Source organism: Corvus moneduloides, chromosome 1 (assembly GCF_009650955.1).
Source record: "Corvus moneduloides isolate bCorMon1 chromosome 1, bCorMon1.pri, whole genome shotgun sequence".
Taxonomy (NCBI): domain Eukaryota; kingdom Metazoa; phylum Chordata; class Aves; order Passeriformes; family Corvidae; genus Corvus; species Corvus moneduloides.
This window is the reverse complement of record NC_045476.1, coordinates 92111209-92136660: the sequence shown is the minus strand read 5'-3', so window position 1 is coordinate 92136660 and position 25452 is coordinate 92111209. Positions and strand designations below refer to the sequence as shown.

The 25452-nt window shown below is 44.0% G+C and overlaps 1 protein-coding gene across 3 annotated transcripts in view; it reads left to right on the top strand.

The window, feature by feature from the left end:
• The first annotated feature begins 575 nt into the window (after positions 1-575).
• Positions 576-25452, top strand: part of GRB10 (growth factor receptor bound protein 10) — a 144760-nt gene continuing 119883 nt past the window's right edge. The window contains exon 1 of one of the 3 annotated variants that reach the window (XM_032118689.1): positions 576-716. The gene's annotated coding sequence lies outside the window, so the exon portion shown is untranslated. Of the gene's footprint in view, positions 1050-25452 lie in introns of all 3 variants that reach the window. The other 2 variants (XM_032118681.1, XM_032118710.1) reach the window with 2 other exon arrangements.

Below are 25452 nucleotides of genomic sequence, written 5' to 3'. Positions count from 1 at the left end.
ACACAAGTTCGCAGCAGCAGTCTGTAGGAGTGCTAGTGGCAGCCTGAGGATCCCGGGAGAGCAGGGCGCTTGGCAGTACGGAGGAGCTCTGAACAGCCCACTGTTGGCCCACGCCGGGAGCCTGCTCCGTGCTGTCTGGAGAGCAGGAAGGGGAGCTAGGGCACTTTCCCTGCGCAGTTTCGCGGGGAAAAATGTGAAAACAGCACCGATAAGGTTAAAGAAAAAAATCCAGGGACAAATGCCTCGCGTGTGCAGATGCTCTGTTGGTTTTATTTTAAAGAAAAAACAGCCCTTCCCAAGACAAGCACGCGCCGGTGCTACCTGCGGGTGAACTTTTGTTAGAGGGCAGGAGACCCGCCACAGCTCAGAGATCTGCCGCCTCCAGCCCCGCTCGCCCCGGGACGCGGGAGGGCGGGCAGACGCACCGCGCCCGCAGCGCCCGCGGCCGCCTGCACTGCCGGCCACCCCCCGCCCTCGGCGAGGCGCGGGCCGGGGCTGCGGCTGCGTGCGGCGGGGGCGGGAGCGGGGCGGGGCCGAGGCGGGAGCGGGGCGGGGCCGCCGGGAGTCAGCTGGGCGCGAGGGGAGAGCGCGGCGGGCGCCGTTAGCACCGGAGCCGGCGGCAGCAGCGCGGACAGGCGGGCAGAAGTTTTCTCCGCAGATCCGTCCCGCAGCCCGGGGACGCCTTGCACAGGCGCGAACGTCCCCGTTCGTGTTGGGTGTGTTTTGCCTGTTTTTTCTTTTTTTTTTTTTTAACTTGTTTAATTGCCTTTTTTTTTTTTTAATATATATTTGATTTTTAATTTAATTTTTTTCAGTTTAATTTTTTTCTTTTGTTATTGTTGGTTTTGAGGCGCGTGGCTCCGAGAGCTCGCTCTCCCCCGCCCGCGCCCCACTCCGCCCCGCCGCCCGGAGGATCCCCCTCCCCGCCCGCGCTCCTGTCCCCGCCACCGCCGCGCACGACCCTTCCCCCGACCCCCTGCGCCCGCCCCAAACTTGGCGGGTGCGTGGCGCCCGGCGGGGACGGTGCCGGCCGCCCGCCCGCCCAGCAGGTAAGGGGCCGGGGGACGGCGCGGGGTGCGCAGGGGGGCGGCGGCTGCTGCTGCCTCTGGGGAGGCAGCGGCGGGAGGCCGGGCCGGGGTGGGTGAGGGCTCGCCGGCTCCTCGGTGGCGGAGGCCGGTGGGAGGAGGAGGAGGAGAGCAAACTTCCTTTTCCTGGGGCCGCCGGCGAGCCCCCCCCAGTGCCCGCGGGGAGCGCCCCCCGCGCACCGCCCGCCGCCCGGCGCGGAGCCCCCGGGGTCGGACGGCGTTCGGCCCGCGGCCGCGGGGCTCCGGGGATCGGCCCTTTTCCCCGTCTCGGGGCTTCCTTGCCGCGTTTTGTTTGCTCGCCTGCTGCGCGCCTCGCCCCGGCGGTGCCGGGCTTTCCCGTCGCCCCGCGCTGGAGGAGAGCGAAGACCTGCCCCGCCAGCTGCTGGTGGTGCTGCTGCCGCCCAAACTCCCCGGTGTTCCCCGCGCTGCGTTCATCGTTGCGGGAGAGCTGGCGGATGGGTAGTTCGCAGAAATGCCACCCCGGAGTGCTGCCACCTTTCTGCTCATCCGCGGCGGGGATGTGCGGCGGCAGCCGGGCGGCCGTGTGCCCGCGAAGAGCGGCCCTGCCGCGCCCCCGCCGTGCCGAGAGCCTGTGGATAGCCCGGGAGACCCTCCCTGGGGGAAGTGCGGGGCTTCTCCTGCCCCAGCTCCCCGCCGGGGAGAGCCGCGCACGCATGGCTCTCATTGTATAACTGTGGTACTGCAAACCGGGGCTGAAACCGTGGCATCTTTATAAGAACAGTTTGCAGTTAATTGGTTTGGCAGATGAACTCCTGCACAATCCTCTTGCCCGCTTCTGTTGCTTCAGTGCCAGCGCCCCCTCCCACCCGTTTCCCCCTTTTCCCCGCTTTCCTTTGAAGCGTCACATAACTCTGTATTGCCAGCAGGATGGAAAGTGCTGATTCAGCAGCCGGGAGCCCCACTCCATCTGAAGTGGTGGTCTGCCTGAAATGCTCCCATTTGTTGAAATGGGAACATGTGTTGCTGGTATGTCAAAGCAGCATTGATCAGGTTTTCTAAAACAGACCCAAAGAAGGTGGTTTGCTTTTCCCTTCACTAAGGCAGAATGAATTTGGGTTTGGGGTGAAGCAAGAGAGGGCAGGATAGAAGGGATGTGAGCATCTGCCACCGTAAGTTGTGCTTCTAAGGGACAGCTGAAATTGTTTTGCCTTGTAAAGGTGCTTATGTGTTTTAACGGAGATGTTGCGGGATGCGTAGCAAGGATGCATTAATACTCCAGCTCCATCTATTCCTGTGTTTTGAGGCTAGTAGTTGTACTTACAGCTCTAGAAAAGGTACAGAGAAGGGCAACAAGGCTAATCCTGGGATTAAAGGGAGTGAGTTATGAGGACAGGTTAAAAAAAACCACCACAAACACATGGAGATTAGAACACCTGCTTGGAAAAGGGGAAATACGCTTGAAACTTTAAATGAGAGCTCTGACTGTGCTTGACGATTGTTTTGGGGCTGAGGCAGGGTGCAGGAGGTAAGCAGGATGCTCTTCCCATGCTGTTAGTCTTCCTGCAGGGCTTAACCTCTCAGTGCAGCATAAGAAGGAGAGCTACTCCAGAGCCATATTCCTCTGGCTACCTTTGTACGGGTATATGTTAATATCAGAGCTGCTTGGGTTTTCTTTCTCCAACACCGGACTCTTGTTAGAATCCTGCACAGTGTAGAGCAAACAGCAGAGCCTGAAGAGTGCTCTTTGGTAGCCTTACTGCGAACAGTAAACGGATAGAGCAGCAGACCCTGACGCTTGCCTCCGGTGATCATTTTACCATGTTATAGTCTGATCTATTTTCTTCACTTGGAGGTTATTTGTTTTTAAAGTAGGTCTTGTTTGCCCTGGCTACATATTAAAGATCTTGTGGTGCTTCCATGGTTTTCCTTTGTTTTGTTAATCAAACTATCCCCTCTCCTAACACTGTGTGAGTTGGCTTTTATCCTCACATACAGCCACACCTGGATTTCAGTAGCTCATTCCTGTGTTTTTTACTACGTAGTCCAAAAGTATTGCCTAAATGCAAAGTGGATCTCTGCATCTCAGTTCTGCTGAAGTGTATAATGTGCACTCTGTGAATAAAACAAGTGTTTGCAGCCCTCTGTCTTGCGAGAGCTTAAATGACTCCAGCAAGAATTGTCACAAAGATTTTTTAGAAATCTTTGGTCATGTTCTCATCTGTGCTTGGGATGTAAATGGGCAAAAAGTATCTGGATCTTTCTGGCAAAGGTATCCTTCCAAGGCAGGGAGTTCCCAGCTGGCAGAGGAGAGGCATAGCTGGGTCATGCACTGCTTCTGCCAGCAGCACCAGAGTGTTGCGCTGGGAATTTGTTTTCTGACAGCCCCAAACTAGCAGATGTCCCTCTAGACTATGAGGCACTGTCAGCTTCCCTGGGCGTGCGTAGCAGTGGCAGCAGGCAAACTGAGGGGCTCCCGGGTAGTGTCACTCTGGGTGGGAACCTGCTGTTGCTCCCTTTTGCTGTGCCTCTCTACGTGTGGTTAGGGAGGTGACCGTGCTATATGAGGCCAGATTTCTAGGTATAACTTCTGCTTAGACCAGCTCAGATCTGTCTTGGGAAGTGTGTGTGTATGTTTGTGTGTGAAATGCACTCAGGTGCTTCTTCAGACCACTGAAATGGGGGGTGGGGGAGTAGCTGGAGGGGCACCTTTTGATGTCCAGTGGTATGCATTTTTAGGATGCATTTAAGTATTTGCTCAGTTAAAAATTCCACTGGTTGCAGAAAACACTGTGGTGAAACCCACTACTATTTTCTGCTGGCCTTTTTATTCTAAACCTCTGAGTGAACTTTATTAATGGGGTCAGGGGAAAAGCTTTTCTTCGCTTTAAGCCAACATTTTTGTCCAAACTAAGACTAAGGAAGCCTGCTTTTCTTTGGATTTATCTCAGCTATGAGAACGTTGATGCCAGTTCATAGTGCAGTGTTTCTTAAGTGTGCCCACCTGGCCCAGTGTTTTCACAAACAAGGAAGATAACTCCTGAGACCTCTGCCTCTGTCAGGCTTGCATGCAGCTTGCCAGCTGGCTTGGCTACAGTGTGATTGCATAAGCCTCCTTCTGTAGGAAAGCAGGCTAAGAAGTTGGGATTGTTTTTCTTGGAAACTGGACCTGCTCCTGGCCATGTCCAAAATACACCAGTTGCAACTGTTCACCCAGGGAAATCTAGGAATGGAGATCCTTTACCAAAAAGTTGAAACCCCACAATCTTTTTTAGGAATTACAAGGAACGAGGTTACCAAGGAACCCTTTATTGTCATTGAGCTTTATTTACAGGTCTGCTGTCCTTGCACTGCCTGCTGGTCAGGAGAGCATGTTGCAGTCTAAACTTGGATGTGGCAAAGTAGTCTTGATTCCCTTTTTCTCCCAAACCAGTGGTTGTTTTGAAACATAATGTTATGAAGTAAACAGATGTCACCTCACTGACTTCTCTTTCTTTATACATGTTGAACTGTGCACTTCTGAGCTAGTGCCGTGCCAGGTCTTTCCTATTCTCATGCCATCTGTTGAATTGGACAGCAGTTCTCCCTTTAGCTCAATATGGCTCCTCTGTCTCATTGTGGATTTGGAGAGTACTGTCCTAGAAAGCCAGATTCCACTATGGGTGCATCATTAAAGAAAACTGTTGATCAGTATGAGGCATCCTGTCTACAAACAGTCTCTTAATGTCTTCAGTGATGAAACAACCGAAATAGCCTGACTTTATAAGATTTGGTTGGATGTATTTGACATTCCCTTTTCTTACATGCTTTATTTCCCTGGATACCATCTTGTCAGCAGGTACCTGGTGTAGAGAGACAGACACTACATTTTTCGTACAGGTACATTCATCTGAAAATGGTGGTGTTTATGGTTTCTAGCAGCTTTTGGACTTCAGATGTACATAGGAGCACTGAATCAGTGCCAAGGTATCCTGAAACTCTTTAAAAAAGAGATGTTCACATTCACACTAATATGCATCCATCGACTGAAAACTTCTTTCCCTCCTTGCCTTCCTAGGGTCCTTCATAAGTCGTAGATGGACCAGTTCATGCAGAGCAGATGGACATGGGTCTCAGGACTCAAGGCATTGCAAGTTCATCCCCTGCTTTAGAGTAGTGCCCTTGTGAACAGTTCTGTTTTTCCTGGTCTCTGTAACAGAAAAGACCAGAGATTTCTGATTGATGGTGAGGAGTCACTCACAAAAGTAGGAGATTTTGAGCGCTGGGTGAGTCACCTTCTGTTAGAAGGTGGCAACAGCTTTATGGCTGCTGCTTGGGTTTTTACAGGCAAGCAACCTGTAGTGGCATTGACCAGAGACTCAGGTGTAGATTGAACAAAAGATATAGTCAGGATGAATTAAGGATGTGTTCTTTGAAGCCCAACACTAATGCTCGTTTACAAGTCAAGAGAGCTTTTAATGAAATCTGCTAATTGCATCCCAGTTAGTTAACCCATGGGGAATGCAGATTACCACTCCTGAATGGGTGCAGCAAAAGCTGTCTGTCATGAAGATCAGTTGTTTTAAAGTGGATGATCTTTTTAGCAGAGTAGGACACCTTCTTCAGTATCATGGATTATACAACATGTAAGTACTGCTGTAAATTAGTGTGAGGGACCTTCCTGAATCCTTTCAGAAATCTTTGGTAAGTTGTTATATCCCTGGGTATCAAATGATAACTTTGGAGAGAGTAAAATGGTTGAGGAAAATGTGTAGTTCTCTGACATATGATATGAAGTAAAATTACAGGTTATATCAAGCTTGCAGATTGCCAAACTAGATCTAGAATAATCTAGCTGCATGGCATGAAAGTCTACCTGATTGACACTGAGAGAGGTGAAATGTGTCTTTCCTGGAAATCTTTGCAGCTTTCAAGACTGCTGTCTTTGAGTTTATGCTGTTTCAGGTATGATGGGATAAGGCATATTTGCTGGAATAGTTTGACCTGTTGGAGAAAGGATCAGCAGTGAGAAACTCCCCCTTTACCACGTGATGATGGAACAGACTGTTTATTCTTCCCTTAAGTAATAACTGGGGAGAGGGTGAGTGGGGTTGCAAGTCTTAATTATACTGTGCAGTGTATTTATGAAAAAGCTTTGGGACGATGGGGATAGTCACAGTCCTTGGATGTGGAGGTGGTGAGTGCCCCAGACAAACTTACTGGGAGCACCACTACCATCTCTGCATTCTCTTCTTGTGCGCAGATGCTGTAGAATATTTGGGAAAGAAATACGGTGCCCTATTTCTGTTGTATTCTTTTGCTGGACTCCAGGGGAAGACTGCAAGAGGTTTTCCCATTATCTTACCCTCCTGCTGTTGAGCTGTCATCCTTAGGCCAACAGCAACAAGTTGAGCAGCTATGTTTATCTTAGTGCTCAACAATTGCATTAATGGTTGCAATATTAACCATTGGACGGTTTTGTTGCTCTAGCTGTAATATTCAAACAATGCATTTCTTAGTGAGTCTGTTTTAGCTTTTTTGGAGGCCAAACCCAAGGACCATGGGGATGTTCCAAAAAAGACAGTTTTGCACAGACAGGGCATGATGAATGGGGTAATTGTAAACATATGTTTGGTTAAACCACAAGCAAATCAACCTCTCATTCTTCCCAGCCTCCATCAATGCCAGCTTCTACTAGCTCACAACAGGACAAAAATAGGAAATTACTTTCCTGGCAGACAAACCATAGAGGAAATACCATACCATCCTGTTGGAATAAGCCTATAGCCCAGTAGGAAGGAGCTCTCCTGCTGAGCAGGAGTGGGGATTTCTACATTTGTTCACACAGTAAACATCAGTGTGGTCCTTGCACTCCCTTGATGCTCTTGCTGCAGAATTTTGTGTCAGCAGAGAAATCTGAGAAACTGAGCGTCCGCATTCAAGCTGAGCCTATGGTTGCTGAAGGCAGCTAAGAAAGGGTGGATAATACTCCACGAGACCAGTATCATTCTTCCATTATGCATCCCTGGTGAGAAAATCAATAAGCAGGGAGAATCTGTAAGTCTGTAGACTCTTTTCGTGGTAGAGATTAGCATATGATGAACACTTAGAAACTTCTTTCAGTGCTCAGCGTCCAAATTCTGCCTTATTGATGACTTGATTGAGTGGCTATAGCTCTGTCCAAACTTACGTTGTTAGTTTGTAGCATGAACTAAGTTTTCATGAGTTACTTTTTTTACTTTGCTTGACTTTATTTCTAGGTCATCTTCAGGTGTTAATTTAAATTTTGAAACTATGAGGAAGGGAATCCGTAAAATGTCACTCAGATCTTTCACTGCTGATGTTGCTGTTAGTGAATGATCTGTGGTTCTGTGATTCTGATTTGACACTTAAATGTAGTTTTGGTCGGGGAGTTGCAACTGGGCTCTGTGTGCATGCTTCATATATTTGTAGGTATCAAAACTAACTGGCAGCAAGGATTTGAATCCTTTACTAGAGAAAAAACTGCTAGAAAAATTTTCCCAGATACTGATTCTAATGGAGGATAGTAGGACAAGAAAGTTGTATATTAGAAAGGATTAGAGCAGGAGTTTTCAAGTCTGAAATAAAAATGGGGTGGTGATTTTATTTTTTTCCTCCCTGCTTTCTTCTTTTCTTCTTTTCCGTGATGTTCATCTCTGTCAAACTACTAGGTATGGATTCAGATAGGAGAATGTTCTCTCTCCTTAAATGGGAATTGAGAGAGGGGGTGAGAAGGACTGGGGGAAGGTAAAATCTGTAGGTTGGTCTTGCTTAGTGTACTGTTAAAGCTCTGAGCATCCTTGGAAAGGAATGAGGAGCTTTTATTATATCAAAGCACAAGTGTGGAATTAAACTTCAAGGAGTTGGAAAAGCTAAAAATTCAGAAGGCACAAGACAGAAATATCACAAGCTTTCTTAAAAGGCCTGCTTCCCCTTCTGGCTCGAATGTATTAAAGTCCATTTAGGAGAATGTTAAGGGAGAAATATGTATTGCAAGGCTATCGATTCTTTCTGAATTAATGTCTTGTGGGGGATCATTCTTCATTCTAATAGCTACTCCTGCTGACATCACCCGAGATGTCAGGGGATTATGTCAGAATTCAAGCATTGATATTGTGCAGAACAGTGGCTCAAGTGCTGGCAGATGCTTTCTTGATGGCTCAGGTTGCTTTTGTTTATCCTGTCCATCTCTAACTGTGATGTTCCAGTTACTGTACATGGTCACAGCAAGAGATGTAGTAAACAATATCCAAGAGAAGTGTATCTGTGCAGCATGATTGTGAGGACAAAATGCTTCTTGCCTCTGCATCTTATGCTAGAGGCAGATTTGCCATAATCTACATGCAGAACGCATGCATTTTTAACACTTTATGAAAAAGCTCACCAGCTGTAACATTGTCATCTTTTGTTTTGTTCTGTTATTTGTTGTATTATTTTGTTTGTCATTCCAGGAATTCTGAAGTCCGAAAAGTTGAGGCCAAAAGGGGGTGGGTTTTGTGGTGGAGGCTTTTTTTCCCCCCTGGTCTGTTGGTTGGTTTGTTGTTGTTTGTTGGTTTGCTTTTTTTCCCTCCCTGGCTGTTGGGCACCTAGTTTTAGTTTTTAAATGATGATTATAATGAAGGCCCTTGTGGTTTAACCTGCCAGGCAGCTAAATGCTGCACAGTTGTTCACTCACTTTCCTCCACATCACTGGGACAGTGAGGAGAATTGGAAAGAAGGCAAAACTAGTGGCTTGAGATAAAGACAGTGTAGTAGAACAGAAAAGGAAGGTAAAATAATAACTAAAAAAGAGTATACAAGCAAGTGGTGAACAATGTAATCGCTCAGCACCTGCTGATTGATGCCCACCCAGTCTCCAAGCAACAGGCCACTGCCTCCCAGCCAACTCTCCCCAGTTTTTTTGTTCAGCATGATGCCATATAGTATGGAATATTCCTTTGGCCAGTTTGGGTCAGCTGTCCCGGCTGTATCCCTTCCCAGCCTGTTGTTCACCCCAAGCCTCCTCATTGGTGGGGTGAGAAGCTGAAGAGCTGTTGACTTGGTGCGAGCACTGCACAGCAATGACTACAACATCAGTGTGTTATCAGTATTATTCTCATCCTAAATCCAAAACACAGTGCTGTACCAGCTTCTAGAAAGAAAATAATTGCACCTCAGTTGAAACCAGGACAACCCTGTGAGGGGAAAGCAATCAAAATAGCCCTTTACGATGCTCTAGAAATGACTAGACTGGAATGTCACAGTCTATACTGACTTTCATGAACTGATTCTTTTGATGCACTTTACTGGTAGGCTATTATAACATTACACATAGTCATCACATTTAGCAGTTGAAAGGGTTTCCAAGAGGCATTGGGTTAACTTTCCAAAAGGCTTCAGGAGAACTGAGCAGTGAGACTGAGATGAGCTGTAGGAGTGGAGAGCAAATGCTGTTCAAGTTGCTGACATCTCTAATGTGTACTCTGACTTATTTCACATTCGGCATGCATTTTTTTGTTCTAGAGCTGATGCTAAAAAAGGTCAGGAAAAATCTCTGTGGAGCTCCTTGCTAGCAGAGGTGGATTACACTGTTAACACACGGGAAGTCAGAGGAGCATTGCAAAGGCTGCTGCAGCTGCTGCAGTTTAAGTGTGTGGTAACAGTTGTAACACCTGGTTGAGTTGTTGGAAAACTTTCCTCCTCAGTGGTCTTTGAAAAACAGTATTGATACCAGCCTTCAGTAGAAGAATGGCATTGCAAGATGTCTTGCTAATCTTAACCTTAACTAATTTTGGTATATGTGTAATTTGTCTTCATTTACTTGTTAATGGTTCAACTCTTCTTCCCAGGAGCAGAAGTAGTTCTCACAGGTGTTTGGAAAATGGATTATTTTAAAAAATTCAGTGAAAGAGTTCTGTGCTGTAACAGCCTGACTTTGTTTTGCATGTGTTCATCTCTGAGAACTTCTTGGGTCCCTCATGTCCAACAGTCCAGCTCTTCCTTAACAAGATTTATTCCCCAGGGGTCTCATTTAAGTTCATGTGAGCTAAGGTGACATATCTATGGGTGATGTGAAGTTGCCTTCCAGCTCAATTTGACAGTGCTCAACTGTGGTAGAGTTTCAGGGAGACAGCACACCTGCAGCTGTCAGAGAGGCAGATCACTTTTACCTCTTTGAGTGTTGAAATACTGATTTTTTGTGTGTGTCTACAATTTGAAGAGGTGAAGAAACTTCTCCCCTAGAAGAGAGGCAGATCTTCATTTCTCAAGGGATGTGGGCCATGTTAAGAGCTCACTGTTACCAAAAGATGATGATGTTTTTGTTGGAGTGTTTGGGTGTCTTACCTTGGGCCAGCTTGGTGGTTTGCTACGTGTGTGCATGGCTGACACTCTAACCAGGTAGAAAAGCTATACTGTGTACTTGTTTTTCCTGAGGTTGGTTTTCTTCTGGGTTAAAGGATAGGATCAGTTCTTGGAAGCATGTGGTGGGGCAGCTGAGGTGAGGTGCCCTTCCAGGGAAAGGAAGAGGAACAAGAAAGAGAAGAATAGGTCTCATCTCTTTTCAGTGGCAGCAAACTGCTGGGCCAGCTTGGCAACCCAGCAAATTTTTTTTTTTTTTCTTTGTACATTTCAACAGATCTTATGGTGCTACACAAGCAAGCAAGCTAAAGACTAGACCTGGCTTTGTAGAGGGTTTCCAGAGCCTGCTTGTGTTTGCAAGCTTTACCTGTTGAAGGGAGTTTTCTGCAATGTGTGGGGGTTAACCTTGTGTTTGATCTCTTTGCTGCCCTGGAATGTGGATGAAAGCGATGTTCACCTTAATTTAACTTATTTTTTTGATAAAATGGACCTGTGTTGCTGGGCTGTTTTCTTAAAATGAATATGAAATATGTCAGTGCTAGGTGGGGTTTTTTATTGAGCAACTCAGCCGTAACAAAAATGTTACTATTGCTGTTGTACATTTAAAGAAGATAAAAATATCACCTTCACAGTTTCAGAAGATTATGTAAGGTATGTGTAGCTGTATCTTATTATATGATCATCATAAAACAGAGCAACTGAGGAAGTAACTGGTAATAAATCCATCATTATTCATATTACGAGAAATAGCAAGCATAATAGCTGTTCAAACACCAGAGATTTGGTTGACTTGCTCTGAAACGTAGTGGTAAAACATACTTGTTTCAGACCAGTTACCAGCTGAAATGTTTTTTTTTCCTGGAATGTCTCATCTGTTCCCAGTCTCAGAATCCTAGAACTGCCTGTGAGCTGGTTTAGCCGTTCTGCTCTGATCAAGAAGGATTTCTGTAGCCAAAGTCAAATAAAGGCATTTGAGGTGAGTGCTCTGGAGTCTGATAGGAAGTGGTCTTGATGGCTGTGGGGCAGATCTTGCCCGTGAACTCCTGTGACTCTTGAGGGGCTGCCTTAGAGCTGCAATTTCTCATCCCTGCTAAGGCTGGCCTGCTTTAGCCTGAAAAAAAACCAACCAACCAACAACGCTGCAGACTGAAAACCAAAATAAGTTCTTCAGTAATTATTATTCTTGTCTGTGGTAAATGTGGAATGATTTTGGGAGCAAGGTGACATGTCATGGATTTTCTTCATTTTACCAGAGTTTAGGAAGGCCTGGAGTTCAGGTTCTTGGGTTCAGGATTGCACAGCAGTGGCTGGGGTTTCTCTTCAGAAACATTTCTGAGTAGTGTTTTCCATAATTTTAGCACAAAAATGATTGAGTTTTGATTAGCTTAGTCTTTCTGGCTGGATACCAATTCCATTATATTGTGGACTCTTAGATGGATGGAGGAAGGGATCTTTTCTCAGCCTTTATTACAGGGGCTTGCCTCATCTAGAAACAGCTTCTGTCTCTTGCAAGGTCATTTGGAGAATGACAAAATGTGTATTAAATGTTCTCCCCATGCCCTGTGTTTTACTTTGAGCATTCTCTATCAGCTGCTGAATGAACTTCAGGTTTTATAACAAATGCTACTCATAATGCTTCAGTTGCTTTGCGTAGCTGTGTTAGATTTTGGGGCTGTTGAGGTGAAGGAAGTAATGAACGAGCAGTAATTTCATGGGCACACTAATGTGGTTGCATACAAATAGCAAGTTTGTTCCTCTTCTCAGGATATCTGGCCAACTTGTATGCTTTCCTTCAGCCATGTCACATCTGTACTGACTTTGGCAGTGGTTCAGAGAAGACTCATCCAGCCAGAGAAGCATTCATGGGATGAGTACTTTTTAAAATTAATTGTTTTATTTATTTTTTTTTAAAGTGTGTGGGGACTGAAGCTTTCTTCCTGTGTGCAACTGCGGCTTGTCTAAAGTCAGTGTTTGACTACAGATCAAGCGGTGTGGTCAGAGTGAATTTTTGCCTAAACCTGTGTTAGAGCCATAAATTGTTGCGTTGTGTGGGCAATGATCTTCCAGTACCTGGTCTTAGTCACCTCTTCCTGCCAATATCCTCTACTTCTGCAGCTGTAACTGTGAAACCAAGCAAGGAAGTGTGTGTATTGTGTGAGGAGCTCAAGAACTCTTTAAATTCTGACTTACCATTTTGAAAGCCTGGAGGTTTCTGAGGTGGAACACATATATGTATAGCCCTTTTTTGGTTTCTGAGAGAGGTGTATCTCCTCTGCAGTTCAATGCATGCTACATCCAACACTTCTTTGGAATCCCTGGGACGTTAGGATGAAGCGTTTCAGCAACGTGGTGTATGCAGGGCTGGTTTGTGTTGAAGTTCTGAATGGGGCTGGGGGCTGCTGGGCTTGGTGGTAGTGTGGAAGCTTTGCAGGGCTGTGGCTGTGTGTGGAGCTGAGAGGCTTGGAGCAGGGAGCTTCGGGTTAAGTCTTTGTATAGTCTTCTGGGATCCTTTTAAAAGTAGTGCTGTAACGGGGTAACTCAGGATACCTGATACCTTAGCCTCAAGTGAGGTCCCTAGAAAACCAAGGGACTGCAAGGTTTTAATAAAAGTGATTTTCACCCAAGGTGCTGTCTCTGAAATCCATTAGCAGTTTAAAATTAACCAAATATTCTGGGTAGCTTAAATTAATTTTTATGACTTTCTGCCACTTTTATTAGATGAGTCTCTTTACAACCTTGTTGCTTTAAGTGCAGCCTGGATCGTGAATGTTTTATTTTATCAATGGAGATGATTTTGTAGCATGGCAGTAATCTTCCTAAAGATTTGCCTGGTCAATGAAGAAGTAACAGCATTTGTAAAAACTAAAGCAGAGTAGCTTTATCCTGAAGTAGCTGTATCCTAACACTGACCTAACCTATAAAGCTTTGAATTATCATGTCATCTTCCACTGGGAAACACCACAAGATCTCCTGCCCTTTTGCATCCTGTAAGAAAGAATCGAGCCATCTCATTATTAGGGAGGAAAAGCTGAATACAGACTAGAGATGTAAAATTTATCTAAGAATATAAATGAAGGCCAACTAAAAATGGTTGGATCTTTTTTTTATTGTGATACATACCAAAAAAGAAATATTAGAAACCATTTCAGTCTGGTTTTCAGCATTTGATTAACAGTTTCTAAGTGACCTCTCTGCTCATATGTGTGTTTTGTAGCATTGGGAGGGGAGAGGGAAAGCTGCCTTAAAGGAGAGAGTTTGGGAGCCATGCTGAGAACCTAGAAGAGGAGGCACAAAGAAGGGCAGTATTGATACAACTCAACTTTTTCATCCTCTTGATCTTTTGGAGTTTCCCTTCTCATAGTGCATCCACTTCTTAGCAGTGTGAGAGGAGAAGGAATCAAATTGACTTCCACAGTCATATGTGTCTTTCTAGTGTGATATGGAGAAAAGGCAAAGTAGGCTGCACCCCCACCCTCCTCTGGTGAAGATGATGTGATGGGTGGGGGAATGTCTTAACTCACAGCATGGCTAAATCATGGCTCTGAAAAAGATTACTGATATGATTGTCTTTTTGGAGTAATGCTAACACTTTCTTGGAGCTGCTGTGAGGCATCTGTATGAGAGAAGCCTGCAGGTTTTGGTGGATGTGTTTTGCCTGTGTGATGGTTGTATCACTCTGTGTTTGCTCCCACGTCCCAGCTCGTGGAAGTTAAATTCTCTCAGAGATGATGGCTTCTCCAAAGGTGGAGGAAGTGTTAGGAAAAAAATGGGGAGAGAAAGGAGTATTTATACCACAGTGCATAGTAAACATCCTGCTTGTGATACAGGTAGCTAAGTCATGTCTAAAACTTGGCCTGGCTTCTGTCCTGGTCTAAACCACAAGTGTTACTTTTGAGTGGATGTTTATGTGCTGGGTGTCTTGTGGCCTGGTGGCCGTTTGGACAGCCAGGGATTCCAGGGATAACCACATGGTGAGGCACCTGAGCAAAAGTGCTTCTGCTGAATGCAGACAGTGGCACAGTGGAACTCCATGAAATGGCAGTGTGTGCTTACCTTTCTTGACTTAAAGTGTTTACACCGATTGATTTTATTTTTTAAAATAATTTTATTTTTCCTTCTTCTATTTTCCAGCCCTGTCACTCTTTAGGAGTGACTTGTGCTTTGCCTTTGTGGACTGTCAGCCTCATGCTCCAAGATCCCAGTATCTGCAGTTGTAAATGTGCAAAGTGGAGAGCAGAGGGTCATTCCTGATGAAGAGGGATGGGCACTGCCACTAATCCTGTAAATCCACAGTGGGTCCCTCCCATGCACAGAAACCTGATCTTAACTCCTACATCTTCCTTTGCTGTGATATTTACATATAATTCCTTCTTCTTAAAACGAGAGGGAGTTGGATCTAGTCAGATTTGAGGAAAACTGCATGAGCTAGCCTTATGAATATTTATCTCTGCATCAGCATCTTACTCAGGGATACTCAAGAAAAGATGACAAATGACTGTCTTTTTGACATGCACAGTATAAAGCAAATGCAATTTCAAAGCCTCCCTTAAGCCTCTGTGGCATGCTTAAATATCTTCCAGTTGCATGGTTAAAGGCTGAAATCGGTCTTGTACCCAGGAGTGCTGGATTTGGGAGATTTGTGAAATGCCTATCCCCAGCTACTTCCATTGATGCAAATGGTGGAGGTCGAAGTGGTGTATGTGGAGAGGGGCTGGAGAGAGAAAATTGGCTGAATAAGATGATAGTGCTTGCAGTTATGTCTAATCAGAGTTCATTTCCTGTAGATATTCCCAGAGGTTTTGCATTGTGAGAACAAATGCAGTTTGGAATACACTGGTGCTCACAGTCCATGAGCTAAAAAAAAAAAAAAATTGAAGGGATTGAGGTTTTGTTGGTTACCCTTGCCACCCCCAAACTTCCAGATATGCTTGCTACTGAGTAAGTGTTAGTGCCAAGCTGCAGAGTGATAGGATTGCATCTTTCAGTACTGACTGAGTTAGCTGTCCTGGGGTAGCCATGTATAGATTATTATCTTCCACCCTCTTCTGCAAGAAGAAATTTCTCTGTTCCATGTATTCTTCAAAAACCTGATGGGCAGTGGAACCATAAGATTTTGATCCACAGCTTGTAGATTGAGGCTAAGCATTAAAAAATGCACATAGACATTACAGTCAAAGTGGTGTTTCTGCTATTTGTCCTCCAGAATAAGACTGAACAGTAAAATTTGTAGGGCTTGAGGGTATGGCCCACGTGCCTCTCTCCTGTCAGGTTCTGGTTTGTTTGTAGTGTTAGGACATAGCTGGATCCGTGTATCAACAGAGGCAAGTGCCTGTGTTAGACTTTAAAAGATACTTTAACACCTAAGGTTTTAACTTGGTTGGGATTTTCTTTTTTTTCTTTTTTTTTTGGGTCATTTGAGCCCTGAAGGTTACAGTGGGTATGCAGCTTGTTGGTATTCTCATTTTGGGTACTGTGCTTTGAAGAAAGAGAGGAGACAATGATTCTGTTAAGCTTATTTTTCTTGTAGCACAGTGCTGGATCTGGAGAGGAGACTTTACACAGGTCAACTAGTCAAGGAAAAGCTGGAGTTGTAGGTGTGTTTCTGACGGCAGCTTGGTGGCAGCGGTTGGGAAAACTGCTTATTCCTCACAGATCTTGGCTGTCGACTCTCTGGGTTTTTTTTGCCCCTTTATCAGTTTTGACTTAGTGCTTCTCTTTTATCTTTTCCCTATGCCCTCACTCCACCCAGTACAGTAATGTTTTCCTAAATCTTTGCTTTTTAAACCTTTCTGTTTCTTCTCAAAGTTGTGGGCATGGAGAACATAGTATTCCCTCTTTTCTTTGCAGCACGCTTTCATAGATTTGAAAGATTTCATCATGACCCTTACTTTTGCTTCTTTTGGCTGAGCTCCAGTTAATTCTGTTTTTTCTTTTTTCCTCCCAGATGTCATGTTTTTCTAATTCTGTGATGTTCCTATTGCTTTTGCTTGGATTCTTTCCAGTTGATCTTTTCCGAAATTTGCTGAAGATCGGGTACAGCTTTGTGCTGGAAGCTTTATCAGCCACAAGTAGAGCAGAACTGTTGCTTCATGATTCTCACATATGTTCCTCTATACATTCCTGTATGGTATTTGCCTCTTTCTCAACAAAGAATTTTCTAGTTTCTAAAACTTGCTTTGAATTAAGTCTTCCAGCAAGCTGACTGCTTAAAGTTAGCAGCTTCCCCAAGTTTAATGAGTGTCATTTTCTCCTTCATTATCTAGATCATTAGAGTTAGAATAGTGTGGGACCAGGGCAGATCTCTGCAAAGGTTATTCAGTATGTCAGGCTATTTTGTGAGTATTTCAGGTTTTTTTGACGTTCCAAGCAGATACAAGTCAGTGCAGTTGCCCAGTCACTTTCAAATCTGCCATAAAATGACTGTTTGCATTGATAACAGTATGACAAAGTTTTCTTATCTTTTGGTAAGAATGCAGTTTGAATCTTTTGATGTGGTTTCACTAATGTCAAGATTCAGATTCAGTGTCTGCTGCTTCTGTGTTCCTAAAATACATTATTCTGACGTAGCAGGATGTTGAGTTGGTTTGACTTGGCTTATACATGAACAACCAGTTTTTGTTGAGTTTAATCTTTTATTTTCTTTTTGGCCCTAGAAATGGGTTTAATGGTAAACGTGTGAATTAAGCAACAAGTATCATTATTAATGTTTTTCTTTCTACTCCTTTCCCCTCCCACTTCTGTAGGAAATCACTGTTTGCCATTCTCCAGCCTCTGCTACCTTCTCAATCCACTATGAACTTTCAAAAATGACTGCTAATGATGTGAAGCATTAAAAAAACAAAATCCAAACTGTTCAATTCATTACTGAGTTTCATGAAAACCAGCTAATTTGAGAGAAAGCTGATTCATCTCTTTATTTTTTCTTCTCCCTCCTATCATCACTAGTAATAGTTTGAGTTTGTTGTTGTTGGGGGCTTTTTCTTGTTGTGGTTCTTTTGTTTTTTAGTGGGTTTTTTTTTGGTTGGTTGGTTTTTTGTGGGTTTTTTTGTGTTTTTTTCTTTTGTTTTGGGTCTTTTTTTGAGTGTTTGTTTTTTTTTTTTGGGGGGGGGGGGGGGGTTGATTTGGTTTTTGTTTTGGTCTTGTTACCTGTAGCTTTTTTGAGAAGGTGTTGAGTTAGCTGACCTTTCCCTTAATTATTATTTTATTGCTGTGGAATTGCAGAATGAGTTTTTGATGTGTCTTGTTTCACTTTCACTTATTTTGATATTGCAATAATTGTCTGCAGGCTGTTGCTCTTTTAGTGGAGTGCAGATGGATGGACTTTGCTTGACCTCTCTACCTAACGAGGCAGACAGACTAACTGTTGCTTGCTTTTTGTCTTGTGTGGGCAACCGTAAAACTTAAATATCTTGGGTCTGAGGATTAACTAAAATCTGGAGATGAGAGAGAATGAACACTCAGTGGCAGAAGGCTCTCTTCAAATACAAAGCAAATTCTTTCATCCAGAATGAATATACTGAAATGGTTAAAGGGCAAATGCCAACAGGCTGAATTTTTGCCTCAGCTTTTTTGTCAGACTTGGGTTTGAGAACAACATTTAGTTTATGCTCCTGGTCAGCCCAGCCATAATTCAGAAGCCATGAAACGTTTTATATATGTTGCTTCTGCTACTGTCTGAGATTAGAATAATTGAAAATAGAAAGTACTGAAATATACTGATGAACCCAAAATGACTAGATAATGATATGATAAACTACAGGCTTAGTCTTGTGTCACCACCAGATCTAGAAGCGTGTTGGATAAGGGGATGTTGACAGAGTGGAGAGAGTGAACAATGCTAATGCTGTTCACAAAATAAGAACCCTTCTGAAAAGGAACGTACAGTTTCAAGAACAGATGGTCTGGTGGTAATAGAGACTAACAAATTTTTGTTGGCTGGCAGCCGTCTTTCAGGTTAGGATTTTGTCTTTAAAGCTCTTTCATAGAGTTGACTTCCTTGCTGCAAAGTGCTTGGTAAAAGGACAGAGTAAATTCCTCCTGGGAACTTGTTCTTCCTGGTCTAACAAAAACGAGATTACAGTGGAAACACAAGGTGAGGGACAGTCAGCTCACGGTGACAGGTAGGCTTTGTTGAAGCAGCCTATGGATATTTTGGATTTTGTTCTGCTCCCTGCACTTCAGAATTAGCATGCTGCAGGACGGTTGTCACCCCTGTGATGGAAGGTGGGAAGACTGACTTGGGAGCATGCACAGGTCTTGCTTTGATCAATTTCTTCTGCAGAAGAAGCATATTGTTTGTGAGACAGAGCTTACATAATCCTCCTTCTGTGGTGTGTGTAAACATATTTAACACAGGCCTTTTGTTTCTTGACTAGTTTAAATTTAATAGTGTATGTACGGTGTGGAAGGGGACAGAAGAGGGGTGAGTTAGAATGCATTTTGGATTTATCCTCTCCTCCAGTAGCCCAGAACTTGTATGGACTCAAACCAAGCAAAATGGAGATTTAATAATCCCATTCTTATCTTCTGTCTGTGCCCTAAAAGCAAACTGACTGTCTCTAACTAATCAGTGGTATTGCAACCCTCAGTCTTCCTTTGCTGGGTTTATTCTCTTGTTGCACAGTAGCTGGGAGAAAGGCTTTAAATGCAGAATTAGCATATAAGCCTGTGCCATTTTTGGCTGGCTGTTAATGTTTAAAGTCTTTAAAGTTGCCCACTAAAGACAAGGCAGAAGAACAAACGTTGTCCTGGGTATGTGGCATGTGTGTTCTTGTTTAATATCGGAATTTGTGGTATGGCCAGGGATGCTTGCCAGCTTTGGCAGTACAGGGCACAGTTCAGACACTTAAGTACTGTACTAAAAATAACAGGACTATTTTAGACTGGGACCCAATTAGGGAGAGAATAACTTGTTGCTCTGCAATCAGTAATCTGAAGTAGCAGGCAGGCTGCAATGCGCACGTAAACTTGGCTGTTTTGCTTGTGGAGTTGCCAGTTTTGACACTGCTTCCTCGCTGTTTTCCTTAGATGCTTTTCCAGAGGTTAAAAAAACCCTCAAAAAACCCCCAAATACCCTTCCTCTTAAGGCAGACTTTATGTCCTTTAGTTCACATTTTGATATTGCAGTGTTTAATAGCATTACAGCTCCTAATCCGCCAGTGTTGGTGTGCGAAATTCCTAGAAGGCAGGGAGCAGGAGGTGAGGAGCGGTGCTCTCCCTGACACAGCGAGTGAGCTTCACTCTGCCCCACAGAAGGGCAGCAAGGGTGAATCTGGGCAGTCAAGGAGCAGAGGGGCTCTTTGAACACAGTTGCTTTTCCCTTGGTTTGCCTCCTGGGAATGGAGAAGCAGGGAGTATGGTTCCCGAAATTTGTTGCTGCTGCTACTTAGTTTTCTGTGTCAAGAAATACAGTGAAAATGACTTGCACATTTAACCTCCTGAAACAAAGCATTACTTTACACTTCACTAGTTTCTCTCTGATGGTTTTATTTTTGGTGATGCTGCTGGCTGCCACCTTCTATTAGACCGCTTGGATTTCAGTGAAGCAAGTTAGAGGAATCTGAATTTCTCAGTGTACAGTGTGTGTGGGGCGATGGGGAAGGGACAAGCATGCTCCAGCATCCAAATCCCCTGGTCTTGGAGGGCTTTCAAGTGATTGGCTGCATCTGATCACAGTTTTCTGCCACTGCTCAGAGTGGGGTTGTGGATGAGGGAATGCTTTATGGAGCCTTACGCAAACGCTGCGTTGGATAGACTTGAGCTGATGCTCGAGATGAAAGCAAAATGCACCTAAAATTTCTGTTTTTGTAGATGTCTTTCTAGCATGCTATTTTGAGAACATGAAAAAGCCAGGATCTTTCTGGTGTTGTGACTCTCATGCTGTTTTGAAAGTAGCTCTACATTTTTTTTCAAAATAAAAAGCTGATAAGAAGTGTTCAAGGCTTTTTTCAGCTGTGGTCTCTTAGCAGCTTTCAATATGGTGTTGGCCTTAAGTTGTGATTTTGGGAGGACTTAATCAGGTTTCCTTAATCATGCAGAAATCATGTACTTTAAAACCTTAGATTTCAATTTGCTCTTGTCCTGGCCTGAAATGAAAAGGAGGGGTCTTCCTAGATGCCCATTATGAAAACAGCACCTTTGTATTCAGTGCTAAAACATATTGCATCATGGATGTAGTAGACTCCCAGGGAAATAGTGGGAGAGGCACTTTGGCGAAGCGGATCACGTTGTGTGTTGCGGAGAGCCAGCATTTAGGCATGTGCTTGTCAACTTGTGGGCTACATGTATTCTACCTTCTGCATACTGCAGCAGCCTGCAGGACTTGCTGTTTAAAGTAAATGTTACATGGAGGATGCCTAGCAACTGTAGTTTTTAGGTCTGTGCCAAATAGTTAAAGGTGCAAATCTGTTAGATTGGTGCAGTGTTTTCTGGAGGATGCAGTGTGGCAGTGCTGAGGTGGTGCTTCGGCACCACGGTGATGTAGCTGTTCCTCCAGCTCTCCTTCACCACCATCCCCATTAGGTTAATGTCTAGTGCCCACAGTTCTCAGCCAGGAATATTAATTAAAAAAGAAAAATGTTGGTTTGAATTGCAGTTGCTTAGGTAGAAAGACTGCAAGGAGTTTTTCTCTGCTTTTAGACCCTTCTGCTTCATGGTGAGCTGTGCTGCAGTTATCTGGAGTGTGCACATCTATTACTATCATTGCTATCCCTTACGAGCTGTCTCCAGTGCTTGCCTATATTATTATTATTTTAACACCTTCATTAATCCAGTCACCCCTCGGAAAAGATTTTCATGTTTCCTATTGATTTCAGATTTTCTGAATTTTTCTTTTGAGGGGGAATGCTTATTCTCTGGGCACTTTTTCCATATCCTCTATAACTGACTTGATGGCTGCCTTCTTTTCCCTCAGCTGTCTCTTTTCTGTGCCAAATGATCCAGGACTGTTAGTTTCTGCTCTAGGAATTCCTCTTCTCTGTACTCTTTCTAATTCTGTTTTACCCTTTCAATGTCATAACAGCCCACAGTTTTCAAGAAGTGGGTGTGCCCTGGATTTAATGACTTGTCATGATTCTGCTTTGCTTGTGGCAGTTCCTTGATTCTTAATACTGTATTTCCTTGTGAGGTATTGTCTGTTTTCTTTTCCTCCCCTCCCTTTCTCCTCCAAGATGATACTTCAAACAAGACTTCAGACTCCTGACACTTACTTCAGTGGTACACACAGGCAGGGTTATTTTTCTAGCACATTGGCTTGAGTTTGTGAAAATTAAATCAGAGTTGCCCTTTTGGCTACCCATTTGCCTGTGATCATGAGATCGTTCTGCTGTGCTTTGCATGAAGCTCCAGCTCTGACTGAACACACCATACTGCTGGCAAACCTCATGTCACCTCCCTGGTTGTCACATTTGAGAGAGCTTAAGGATGTGTTGAAAAGAATGGCCACTATGGTAATTCTGAAGACTCCTTGTATGGAAAAAAGCTCCATGTTTTCCTACCGTTAACTGTTATCCTTTGGCTCAATATTAAGGGGGGAACCACTCCTGCAAGGTGCAGCAGCTCAGGTCCTTTTAAGAGTCACTAGGGTTAATACTGAGTATTGTGTCTCATTTATACAGTGTCATAATAAACCTTGGGTAGATTTGAGTAATAACTTCTGCAGAAGGTGTACTGACTCTTGCTCATGCTATCTAACTGATTATTCATGTCTGTGTTACCTAGTTTTAGCTAGTTCTTTCAGAAAAGAAGTTTTTTCCTGATTTTTAAGTTCCCTGGATTTACCTTGAACTCATTTCTAAAAACTGACATAACTTAGCATCTTTCATGCTATGTCCAAGTCCCTTTAGGTATGACAGGGTATGTATAGCAATTAACAGCTTGGTAGTTTGATGTTTTCCTTTAGAAATCTTAACTGAATTCCTTCCATTGTGCAATTTATAACAACGTTTTAATGCTGCTCTTAAAATGTGATCTGTGAGTGGTTATTTAGTATACATGGTGCCTGCTTGGCTTCTTTATTTTGACTTTTTTTAATGAATAAATGTAGTATCTCTTAAGGAACTAAAACCAAAACAGTCCTTAACTTTTCTTTGTCACGAGTCCTTGAAGGTGTTTGCAGTTAAGGTGAGTTTTGACGTGAGAGGTGGGGGAAAGACTTGATTTCCTGTATGTTGCAGCAGAGCTGGTAGCTGATGCCATTCTAGTCTGGTTTTGGGTTAAATCTTGTGCACCAAGTTCACTCCAGGCATTTACTTGAAGGCAACTGTAAACATGAAATTGATCTTCACTCTCCTGACTTCTGGGCCTCCTGCCTTAGGTTGTAGGGCATGCCTGTTACAGCATCAGTACATCCTGTGTTGCATTTCTGAACTTGTGTCCCTCCTCTGCCTTGCCTGGTCTCAAATTACTGGGACAGCAAGTTAACATCTTCGAGTACACTTGGCAGAACAAAGTCAGAGGAATGTACTTCTTGGTTAGAAAACTTAAATCTCCAAGTTCTGCAGCAAAAAGATGGATATAAAATTTCCACACCTGAGTAAGAAGTCAGGCAAGCTTCCCACTAGCAGAGGAAAAGACTTGGGAAGCTCTCATGTATCTTTTGCAATGTTTCTAGCACATAATTAAATGCTGCTTTTTTGTCCAGTCTGAGAGCTTGTTTATGAAACCTAATATTGCCCTATGAAACGCAACACTCTGCTTCTTAATACTACAGCTTTAGTGATGCTCAATGAGGTGGACGGGCTGCTTTGTGTATCAGCTGTTTCAGGCGTCGTGAAGGCTAAATGCAGCACTTCCTTAGCTGGCACTTGGAAGCTTCACCCGTTCCCGGGGAGGGGGAAGAAATGTCAGTGTCAAGGCTCAACCCTGTAGCAGATGCATCCCTCAAAAAAATAAATAAAACAGCTGAGTCATTCGTTCATTCTTTTTCTTCCATGCTGCTGGCCAATCCCAGTACCCTTGTATTTCACACTGGAGGGAGAAGGCAGACAATACTGTCTTTTATTATTCATACCCTGCAGCTCACTATCTTCTTCACAAAATACGGGCGGCGTCTGTCTGTCTCCACTTCATGGGAAAGATTAACAACAATTAAGGTCAGCAATTAAGGTTGTGAAAACCTTTGAATAACTGCAACATCTGTTCTTATACTAGAATAAATAAAATAAAGCTGGAGCTCTAATTGCCAACAGAGTACTTGCTCATATCTGTTTTGTAATTGTGGGCTTGTGAAATTCATGTTAACTGGTCCCTCGATGGCCAGCATCACTGGTCAGCAGTCAGTGCAAACTGGCCCACTTTAGCCAAGAGCCACATGCTGAAAGTGAGGGTGCAGGATGAGAAGTGGGAATTGTGTGTAAAATGTGAGGCACTGTGGCAGTGGGGGTCAGATGGTTCCTGAGATGGCTGTGGGATGTTGTCAGCCCCTTACCTTGATCCCCTAAACTTCCCAGTCCATTTCAGTGTCAAATAAAACTGTTTTTCCTAAACTGCTCTTGACTCTGACTGGTTTTACTCTTACTTTGAGACAGAATAGAGTTGTTGAGGGGAGGGTTACCATTTATCAGCTGACTGATGTTTTTTCCATAAACTCAAATTTGATGGCAAGAGAGCACCTGAGTGCTCTGAGAAGGACATTTCTAGGAGTGGTTATTTGCAGTGCTGCCTCAGTGCCTGACTTGTATCAGAAAAAAAAATTACACATTAAAGAAAGAGAATTTTCTGAACTTCAGTTAAGACCATTCACTCACGTAATGCCATTTTGGTATAAAAGAATGTTCCTTGAATGGATCATTGAATGTCTGATAAGTGGAATAGAGTATTCCAATTGGAAGGTACCTATAGTTATCATTCAGTCCAACTGTCTGACCATTTCAGGGCTGACCAAAGGTCAAAGTATGTTGTTAAGGGCATTGTCCAAGGGCTTCTTAAATACTGACAGGCTTGGGACATTGACCACCTCCCTAGGAAGCCACTTCCAGTGTTTGACTACCCTCTTGGTAGTGTTTCTGTGTATCTAGTCTGAGCCTCCCCTGACTCAGCTGTGAACCATTCCCACACATCTGTCACTGGATATCAGGGAGGAGGTTTCTGGTAGCGAATGGTAGCGAATTACTTAATTTTGTCTGACTGTACGGGGTGATTTCTTAACTTGTCTGCAGAGCAAATGATCAGCAGTGTTGTACTTTCCATCCAGAGAATGAAAACTTCAGTGCTGCTCAAGTGCCAGGAGCTGGAGCCTAGTCCTTCTTGGCACATGTGGCCTCCACAGAAGGAGCTGTTTGCGTTCCGACTTGGCGCAAAAGCAGAGGGATTCTGCGCTTTCCAGTTGTCTTTTTTGGTGTGTTTAAAAGTGGATCTCATTAGAGATTTAAGTCTTAAAAGGTTTAACCTGCCTAAGACAGAGATCTGTATAAAGACTTAGGGATCTATCATCACAGTCTGGTAGAAAACCAGCCCTATCTTCCTGTCCCTTAGATCATGGGAGCAGTTCAGGTGCTTGTTTCCTGGTGTGCTCAATATTTCTCCCTCCCCATGCATTGGTAGTGGGTTTCTATAATCCTGCATTTCTTTACTTGAGCTGCAAGATCTTTTCTGACCAAGTGCTGCTACTTGCTGTCATGGGAAAAGTTGTGTCTGTGTCATTCCTGCGGCTTGCTTGTCCCACTGACACTGACTGGGGTGCTGCATTAGGCAATGTGTTGTTGCACTTCTGCAGGGTCAGAGTATGAGGGTATGCCTGTAGCTTAGGAGACAACACTAGGAAGTTCTGCAGCTGGGAACAGTGGCTATCATCACCTGCCACAGAGAGAAGAGCACTTCTGTATGGAGCAGCCTTCTCAAACCTGACTCTTGGGAGGCATCCAGCCTCAATGAACTTCTGTTTCTGTCTTGTGTTTTGGAGAGAAGCTTTTTGGTTTTGTATAATGAGGAGGTTGTCATTTAGTTAAATGGGAGAGTCCTCATGAAAATTGTGCTGCTCATTTTGGGCCATTGACTTATACGAGTTATTTGACTGGAAAAGATGCGTAGGCAAAGATGTTGCAGGAAACAAATGTGATAGTTTCCAAGCCAT